This window comes from Rhinopithecus roxellana, chromosome 1 (assembly GCF_007565055.1).
Source record: "Rhinopithecus roxellana isolate Shanxi Qingling chromosome 1, ASM756505v1, whole genome shotgun sequence".
Lineage (NCBI taxonomy): Eukaryota > Metazoa > Chordata > Mammalia > Primates > Cercopithecidae > Rhinopithecus > Rhinopithecus roxellana.
In genome coordinates this window covers 193,154,399-193,164,094 of record NC_044549.1, presented here as the reverse complement: position 1 = coordinate 193,164,094, position 9,696 = coordinate 193,154,399, and the positions used below count along the sequence as shown (strand labels likewise).

The 9,696-nt window shown below is 39.5% G+C and overlaps 1 pseudogene across 1 annotated transcript; it reads right to left on the bottom strand.

Annotated features, from left to right (window-relative positions):
• Positions 1–5,655: 5,655 nt before the first annotated feature.
• On the bottom strand, positions 5,656–7,427 carry LOC104659875 (annotated as a pseudogene). The gene has a single exon (XR_747646.2). The product of XR_747646.2 is annotated as an alpha-aminoadipic semialdehyde dehydrogenase pseudogene (transcript).
• Between the last annotated feature and the right edge of the window lie 2,269 nt (positions 7,428–9,696).

The window sequence follows — 9,696 nt, the reverse complement described above, 5'->3', positions numbered from 1 at the left end:
ACAGCCTGAGCGACAGAGTGAGGCTCTATCTTAAAAATAATAATAATTTTTAAAAGGTGTTCTAATGCAGGTATTTCTAAGGCACCTCCTCACCTACCCTCAGAGATATGATCTCCTCTCACCTCCCTAGAGGGGTTTCTTCTATAATGTTAGCCTCATAGGGTGAGGGGACTTTAAAGTTATAAAAAGGAAGCTTTTCCCAGGGGTTTGGTGTGGCAAGTAGGCAAAGCAGGGCAGATAAACCCTCCCTGGGTGGGAAGCCAGGCTATTGAACAGACTGGCTTACATTTTCAAGGTTTCAACCTGCAAGGCATTGCTAGTCTATGTTCTAGACTCTGCAGCTCTAAGTCCTTTAGGAAGGACTACGATTTTAGATAATTGCTCCTCTAGTCTAGCCTCCTGCCTCCAGTCCCTTTAAACCCTCCCTCCACACCCGCCCCCACACACACATATACACAAAATCTGGGTGTCAAGATGTGCTATTCTGGCTTTTGTGGAGAACAAAGTCAGAGGCTTCCTAGAGCTCCAGTTCTTACAGGAAATGGAGGAGTCTTAGCTTTGGGATACACACTACAGATGAAAACTCTTAGAGATGCTGGATTTCCTTATCTTTGTGAAGCAAGATAAAACCCCTCATGACCTTACTAATATATTGGCCACAATTTAGGGTCTAGATAATTGCCTCCTTGTAACAATTCTGCCCATTGTGGCCCAAAGATCCTATATGGAAAACCCATGTCCCTGCTTATGTTCCCCACAATCCTCTCTTATGATAAGGAGAAATATTTATTTTGAGGTCAGTCTGTGGCATTAAACACATCTTCCCAAACCAGTGAAAATGAGCGCCCTCACAATGACCCACCTCGTACCTCCATGAGCTTCTGTCCATTGACGTCTTCGATTGCATGTGGGAACGCAAAGACAACTCTGCCACTGCTTTAGCTCCTCTCTTCTGGCTATCCCAGCATTATTTAACCCAACAACCCCGTTCCTAGAAATATTTTCCAAACATACAGGATTTCACACCTGTAATCCCAGCACTTTGGGAGGTGGAAGTGGGCAGATCACTTAAGACTAGGAGTTCAAGACCAGCCTGGCAAAAAAAAAAAAAAAAAAGTGAAATAACCTAGTAATAGTAGTAATATTGGTAGCAAAATCTTTACGTAGGGTTCATATTTCCACTGACTGTGTGTGCAAATCTCCAAGCATATTTTAGGTACTCAAGAAAGAGCAGCTATTAACATTGTCAGGCAAGATTAGAGAGCAGAAATGTGTTGGAAGTAGGCTATTTGGAAGTAGAATAGGAACAGAAATATAAAGCTTTAAAGCTCCCCTAAATTTCTTCCTTGTCCTTTCCTAAAGCTTTGAAAGTCCTTCTTGGAACACCCTTTCTGATATTGCTTAGCAGCCACCATTACATTTTTAAATATCCATATTGATTTTTCCTTGTCTTTACCAGCAAAATCCTTCAGGCTCTGTTGACAGAGCAAAACACTCACTCTGCCTCTTTCAAGCTCTTTTCAAATGCAGTACACTGCGCCAGCTTTTCGTGCATTGGTTTGGGGAAAAATTAACCCGAGAAAGCTATGGAATGTCTGCAGATTGCCTGTCTATTCTTGGCCAATGTCTGCAAATCAGAATCAGGTTGGTCAGGGACAGGCTGGAATTGAGTCAGTCAGGCCCTGGAGAGAATTGTAGGCTCTTTGTTTTGTTTTGTTTTGTTTTGTTTTAACGCTAGAGAAAGGAAAATGGATAAAATTCCAGGGCTCTGGTTCACTTGTCTTTGCCCTTCATACATGTGTTGCTTTTCCCATACTCATCCTGGCTGGGAGGGCGGGTGGTGGCTGCCCATTCTTATCAAGACAATGCCTGGGAAGCCAGATGCTGAATCTTATCTGCAGTGCTTGTAGCCCCGCCAGAGCCCAGACTTGTAGAAAGTGGCAACATGGCCCAGCAATGACATTTCATAAAGACTGACTCCAGTGGTCTGGACTGATGCTTTGTTCCTCATGTTTCCTAGAAACACCTGCCCATTGCATAATGCCCTGCTAGGAGTGATGGAAAGAAAGGGGTCACCCTTCAGTGCCCTCACAACCTGAAAGCATTTTTCCTGTGTGGTCAGCAGCCCCTGGGCAGACCAGCATGGCAGGTCTTCAACTCTTTGAGACAGGTGGGGAGGCAGGGAATGAGAGGACACAGCAAAGTAAGTGTGTGGTAGGGAAAGTCCTGAAGAGAGAAGGATAGGACTTCTTACGTGAACACCTTTCCTCCTTTCCACCCCAGAAGTGTGGGATTAGGGAAAGGTTAGAGAAACCTTCTAGAGACTAGAAAGAACTTTGGGTTTTTATTCATGAATTCACTTGAATTCTGGTGTGCTTAATGTTTAATATCATGATATGTAGCAAATATATACAGAACAATGTTCTATCATGTAGTAAATACATATGTAATCACCACGAAGGCCAACAAACATTACCAATAGGCCAGAAGCTTCCTTAGTACTCCCTTCCAATCTCTGTTCTACCTCCTTCCCAAAGGCAATTACTACACTGACTTTTGAGGCAATTTATTCTTGTTTCTCTTAATTTTGTCTGTCTCCTGGTGTGGGGAAAACTTTAGAATGTAAGTATCTTCTTGTCTCCAGCTTCTTTGGTTCAATATAATGTTTACAAGAATCATCATGTTACCCATAACTGTTGTTCGCCCAATGCCATTTTTCTACTGTATTTAAGTAAGTGAATATACCATGAATTACTTATCTATTTTACTATTGATGGACATTTGTTTTTTTTCCAGCTTTTGTCTACTAAGAATAGTGCCATTATCAACATTGGTGTTTTGTCTGTTAATTCATGTGGCATATTATAGAAGTTTATACTCAGGACTGGAATCACTGAGCTTAAGTTCTGTGTATCTTTAAATTTTATAGAAAATTTTAAACATTACAAAGTGAATGAGAGTTCCTGTTGCTCCATATCCTCGTCAACATTGGCTGTTATCAGTCTTTTTACTTTTGGCCATTCTGGCTCATGTTCATTATTTTTAACAAATCTTTTCCTAATTACTGATGAGGGTAAACACTTTTTCATTTTTTTTGGGGGGCACTTGTTTACATACAGATATAGATGTAGCTAGATAGAGATAAAGATAGAGATAGAGAAAGAGATAGAGATAGAGATGATAGAGAGAGAGAATCTGTTCGGGTCTCCTGCCCATTGTTCTTTTGGTTGTCTGTCTTTTTCTTATTCATTTGTGAGAGGTTTTTTTTTAATATGCTGACTATGAGCAGGTTGTTAGTGCTATACTTTACAAAAATCTCCTTTCACTCTGTGACTTGACTTCTTTACCCTTGTCTTCTTTACCCTTGTCTTCTTTATATTCTTATTCAATTTATCTTCTGTAATTTCTTGCTTGATTTTTTTAGAGATAATTTCTTTTTAAATTATTTCTTCTGCAATTTATGTATTTTAATTTATCTTAAGCTCTTCTTTAACTTATATAAATAACAATGCATTGGATTCTACTTAGGCCTTTTTTCCCATCTTTTGTTAGATTTATTCCTATGTATTTTATATGTTTATGTCATTATGAAATATATTTTGTATTTTTATATCATTACAGAAAAACAGTTATTTTTGCTTATTTAATAGCAAAATGGTGAAGAGAAGTTTTCAGTTTGAATGTAATGTAATTTCTCTTCTACCTATTATTAGTTCTTTCAATATTTTATTTATGAAGTTTTTAATCTCTTTTCTGAAATCATAAAGCTATCTTCCCTTACCTTCTAAAAGTTTACTGATTCATGTTTCACAATTAGATCTACAAGTCTCCTGGAATTAATTTTTAGGTATAGTATGATGTAGAAGCCTAACTTCATATTGCCCAGCACAATGTTTTGAAAAGATTAACATTTCCTCCACTGTTCTGCAGTGCTCCATTTGTTATAAAGCAAGTGTCTTTATGTATGTGAGTTTGCCTTGTGTAAATAACCCATTTATTAGCTTACAATAAATGTTGGTATTTTGTTGGACAAATTTTTCTAACTTGCTTACTTTTTCAAAACTCTTGTCTATTTTTGTTTTTTTATACTTCCACATAAATTTTAGAACTGCTTTGTCATTTCTTACAAAATTTGGAGGTTTTTATTAGAACTGCATTGCATTTATAGACAAGTTTTAAGAAAACTGATAATTTTATAATACCGAATCTCACCATCCATAAACATGGTTTATTCTTTCATTTATTTACCTAATCTTTGGTTTATCTCAATAATAATGTATTGTTTTCAACATCAACTTCTTGCCCATTGTTTATTAAATTGCTACTAGCCATTTTATATTTTTGTGTCATTATGAATGGTTGCTGTAACACAGATAAACAGTTGATTTTTGCTTATTAATGTTTATTCAATAAAGTTGTCAAACTATGATGGCTTTTTCCTTTTCCACCCTCCTAGTTTGAACTATAGTCCCCAGTTACTCAATCAAAGGCTAATCTTTGTGTTATTGTGAAAGGATTTTGCATATGTGTATCAAGTCTCTGATTAACTGACTTTAAGTTAATCTAAAGGAAGTTTATCCTTAGTGGGCCTGAATCAAAGGATCCCTTCACTAGATGGATTGTGGCCTTCCCTTAGCTCAGAGAGATTCTCCTGTTTGCCTCAAAAAATAAGCAATCTGCTGTTTACTTATACAATTGCAAGGAAATGAATTATGCTGCATGAGCATGGAAGAAGCCCTCAGATGAGACCACAGCCCAGCTTACACCTTTTTTTTTTTCTTTTTTTCTTTTTTTGATACAGAGTCTCACTCTGTCGCCCAGGCCCAAGTGCAATGGCACGATCTCGGCTCACTACAACCTCCACCTCCCAGGTTCAAGCGATTCTCCTGCCTCAGGCTCCTGAGTAGCTGGGACTACAGGCACGTGCCACCATGCCCGGCTAGTTTTTGTATTTTTTAGTAGAGACGGTGTTTCACAGTATTGGCCAGGGTGGTCTCAAACTCCTGACCTTGTGATCCGCCCATCTCAGCCTCCCAAAGTGCTGGGATAGCAGATGTGAGCCATTGTGCCCAGCCCTAGCTGACACCTTTACTGCAGCCTTCCAAGATCTGGAGCGGGGGTCCCAGCTGAGCTGTGACTGGACTCCTGACCAAAGGAAATTGTGAGATAATAAAGGTAAGTCATTTAAGCACAAATCACAAATGTAGATTTGTGATCTTCTATTACACAGCAATAGGAAACTAACAGGAGTTTTAGATTCTTAGCATGCTAGACTTTTTTTTTTTTTTTTAGATGGAGTTTCCCTCTGTCACCAGGCTGGAGTGCAGTGGCGTGATCTCGGCTCACTGCAACCTCTGCCTCCCAGGTTCAAACTATTCTCCTGCCTCACCTTCCCGAGTAGCTGGGACTATAGGGACACATGCATGCACCCATGCCCAGATAATTTTTGTATTTTTATTAGAGACAGGGTTTCACCATCTTGGCCAGGATGGTCTCAATCTCTTGACTTCGTAATCCACCCACCTCAGCCTCCCATAGTGCTGGGATTACAGGCATGCACCACCGTGCCCGGTGAAGTGTTAGACAATTTTACATAAATTATATTACTTGTGAATAGTACTAATTTTATTTTTCAATTATTTATTTATTTATTTATTTTAGTAAATATGACTATGTTGTAACAATTTTATTTTGATTTTTAAAAAAGGAGTCTCTTGATTTAATCAGGGCCTTGGGGTCATAGGGGGATTAGTCACTGTCACAGTCATAATGATGCATTTATTCAGGGAAAACTTTAATATTCTTTGTCTTCTTCAAAAATAGCTGCCGGAAAACTTCAAATTAAGGAATGTTCATCTAAAACACCTTTACTGAAACTTGATTCCTTGGGCCAGAGGAAGGTCTTCACTGTAGTTGATAGTACAAGTAGACCTTCTCATGTAATGTTTCCAGGCATCACTGCCAGACTCCCTGCCACCACCAGTGTGCTTTTCTCCCCCAAAGGCACCTCCAATCTCAGCCCCACTTGTTGGAATGTTGACATTTACAATGCCACAGTCTGATCCTTTAGGTCCAAGCCAGCGGAAGATTCTGCCCAGATCTTTGGTAAAGATGCTACTTGAAAGTCCCTGTTTTACTTCATTATTCCATGCAAAGACCTCTTCTTCATTCTTGAATTTAAAGACATAGAAAATCGGAGCAAAAGTCTCTGTGTGTGCAATGGATGCATCATGGGCAAGACCTGTCACAATTGTCAGTTCTACATAATTTCCAGGGTGATCCATAACCTTGCCCCCGTAGACCACTGTGCCACCTTCTTTCTTTGCTTCTTCCACTGCTCCAAGAAACATGCTCACTGACTGCTTGGTGTGGAGTGGCCCATAGAGAACATTAGAGTCCCATGTGTTCCCAACTCGGATCTGTGCATAGGCCTTTTTAAATCTGTTTACAATCTCGTCATGGATACTTTCATGTACAAACAGCCGCCTCGCAGTGGTACACCTCTGGCCAGCAGTTCCCACCACAGTGAAGAGAGCTAATGGAACAACTAAGCTGAGGTCTGCATCTTCAAAGGCAATAGTGGCATTGTTTCCTCCAAGTTCCAACAAACTTCTCCCAAATCTCTCCTGCACCATCAGGGTCACCTGTTTTCCCACCTGAGTGCTCCCAGTGAAGGACAGCAGGTTCACTTGTTCATCTTTGGCCATTGCTGTGCCAATATCTGCTCCACCACAAGTCAAGGAACAAATCGCACCAGGCAGCTTGTTGTCCTCCAGAACCTTGGCTATTATCTTTGTGACAGCCACACTAATGAGGGAAGTGGTTGGAGCTCCTTTCCAGAGGCAGACATTTCCACAGATCATGGCGATGGCATTGTTCCAGCCATACACTGCCACAGGGAAATTGAATGCCGTGATTATTCCAACCAGGCCTACAGGATTCCACTGCTCAATCAGCGCATGGCCAGGTCTTTCAGAAGGCAAGATAGGTCCTCCAATCATCCGTGATAAACCAACAGCATAGTCACAGATATCCACATACTCCTGAACTTCACCCACACCTTCCACTAAGATTTTCCCCATCTCCAAAGACACCAACCTTCCTAGTACTTGGATCTTCTCCCACAAGGCATCGCCAATCTGTCTTACAATTTCTCCTCATTTTGGAGCACGAATATCTGCTCAGATTTTCCATGCTTCTTTTGCTTTCTTTACAGTTTCTTCATAGTCTGCCACACTGGCCTGTCGGACTCTTGCTATTGGCTCATTGTTAGCAGGGCAATAGGTCGTAATAACCTCTCCCTGGCCTCCCCAGCTTCCATTATACACGCCCTCGTTTTCCTCGCAGAGCCCCAGCTCTTTCAGCCACGCATACTGGGGTTGATTGATGAGAAGAGTGGACATGAAGGCGGCAGGCCGGCTCCAAGGTCCAGGGAACTTGCTGCTCTTTGCAGCAATTTTCAAATGTTAAATTAACCATGTATTTCTAGAACAAAACCATTTGGTCAATGTTTATTACCACTTTAAAATATTGCTGAATTTGCTAATATGTAGGCTATTTCCATCTTTAATAAAGAATGAGATTTACCTGTAGATTTTCTTTATTATAGTACCCATACCAGATTTTGCTTTTAAGGTTACGGTGACCTCCTAAAATGAGCTGAGCTCATATCTCTAGACTTCCACTGCCACCTGGCTCTTGGTCTAGTCATTTTTCAATATCTTACTAGTTCTTCTGTGCCTTCAAGATTTTTTTCTTTTATTCAATTTTTCTAGTTGTCATCAGTTGTGGGCAGGAATGCAATTCAAATTACCTCATATTTAAATTTCATTCCTTAAACATCTATTTATTTGGCCTTCTTGTGTGCTTGCCCCTAATGAGTCAACAGTCCTGTGGTGAAGGCACAAAAGGAACCATCAATTGCTGTCTAGCGTGGTGAGTTCTCTGATAGGAGAGCTATGTGAATACATTAAAACTGCGCCTCAATGATTTGGAAGAAGATAAATAAGAAGCAGTTGGACAGAGATAAGAGAAAAACATTCCAAGCAGAGGGAAAGCATATGCAAAGTTCTAGAGCTGAGAGGAGATTGTTTCATTTGGAGAGCTGCCCTGATTCATGCTGGCAGGAGGAGAGAGTCCAGGTGCAGAAGAAGCTGGGTCCTAGCTGTGAAGTGTTTGGCTGCCATATATTTTCATCTGGACTTTATTCTTAAGGTGACAAGGAGCCTATGGTGGGTCCGAGATGCAGAGTGACACCATATGGCATTTGCATTTCAGATAGTTTATTCTGCTTGCTGTGTGGAGAATGGATTGTGTAAGGAAGAGGTGGAGGTTGGAGAGCTTTTGGAAGATTGTTTCAGTAATTAGATAACAGATGATTGTGTCTTCTCTTGGATAATGGTGAAAGGTTGTATCAAAGACGACTGTTGTGAGATATTTAAGAAGTACAAATTGATGTGCATAAATACAGGGGCTGTGAGAGGAAAAAGAGGATCTTAATGATTCTGATATTTGTAGCTTGGACAAGTGCATGGAATAGGGAAAACAAAGCCAGCCCTTTTCTTTGTATTACAAGAGGTGGGTTTTGCCAGAGACTAGTCAAAGCTAAAAATAAACAACATGCATGAAAATAAACGACATGCATTATTGGCCTTTCTGTAAACATGAGGTTGGGTGTATAAATATATAGTTGCCAGATATAGCTTTTGCAGAGATCATTCTGCTCCCACTACACAGAGCCCCAAGATCGGGAAGAATAAGTTTTGTTTTAAATTCCAAACATACTGAGCACTCACATCATTCAGGGTACTTGATGTCAGTCACCTGCCACATGGTAAAGGATCAGTAGCAACAATAACAATGGCAGAAAGCTGGCCACCACCTCAGCCCTGGGTCAATTTGCTGAAACTCAATTTGTAATAAATGAACAGCTTTTAATTAGCTCATCCAATTATCTACTGATCAACCAATCAATGATATTTTAACTAAATAACAATTCACTCTAAACTTTCAGGCAAATAAGCTAGAATAAGACAGCTTACTGCATGATCTTCCTGCAAGGGGCTGTGCAAGTGCCAGGGAAGTCATAAGCATAGACTATCATGAAACACTGGATTTTGTGCATAAGAGAAATGTCATCTTTTCTTATATAAAATGCATAGACAGGAAAATGTATGCTGACGCAAAACTGAATGTAAAAAAAAATTCTTAAATATTTAGCAAATTGCTCTTTTAGTGAAATGATTTTGGAAAATGAATTTTCAGATACTTGACCCTCTTTTTCTTTTAATCTTTCTGAACCTGCTCCCTCAACTGTAAAATGAAGATAATAACAATGTCTACATTGTAGGGTTATTGTAAGGATTACATAAAATAATACATAGAAATTATCAAGCTGTGCCTAGAACATGGAAAGTGATCAACAAATAAGATACAGCTGATATTATTAACTCAATACATGCTTTTTGAATTAATGATATAAAAACCAGATGGTCAAATAAAATCAGTCAGTGGAAAATGATTGGCTATAGTGTGCCAGACATTTCCATAAGTTCTTCATTCGATCTTTTTTTAATCATTCTCTGAAGAAATTGCATATTCTATTAATCCTCAAGTTCCTCAGTATATTAATAATAACAGCTTGGTATATATTATCGATAAGTCCAACTGTCGTACCCAAAGAATATCCAGATTATT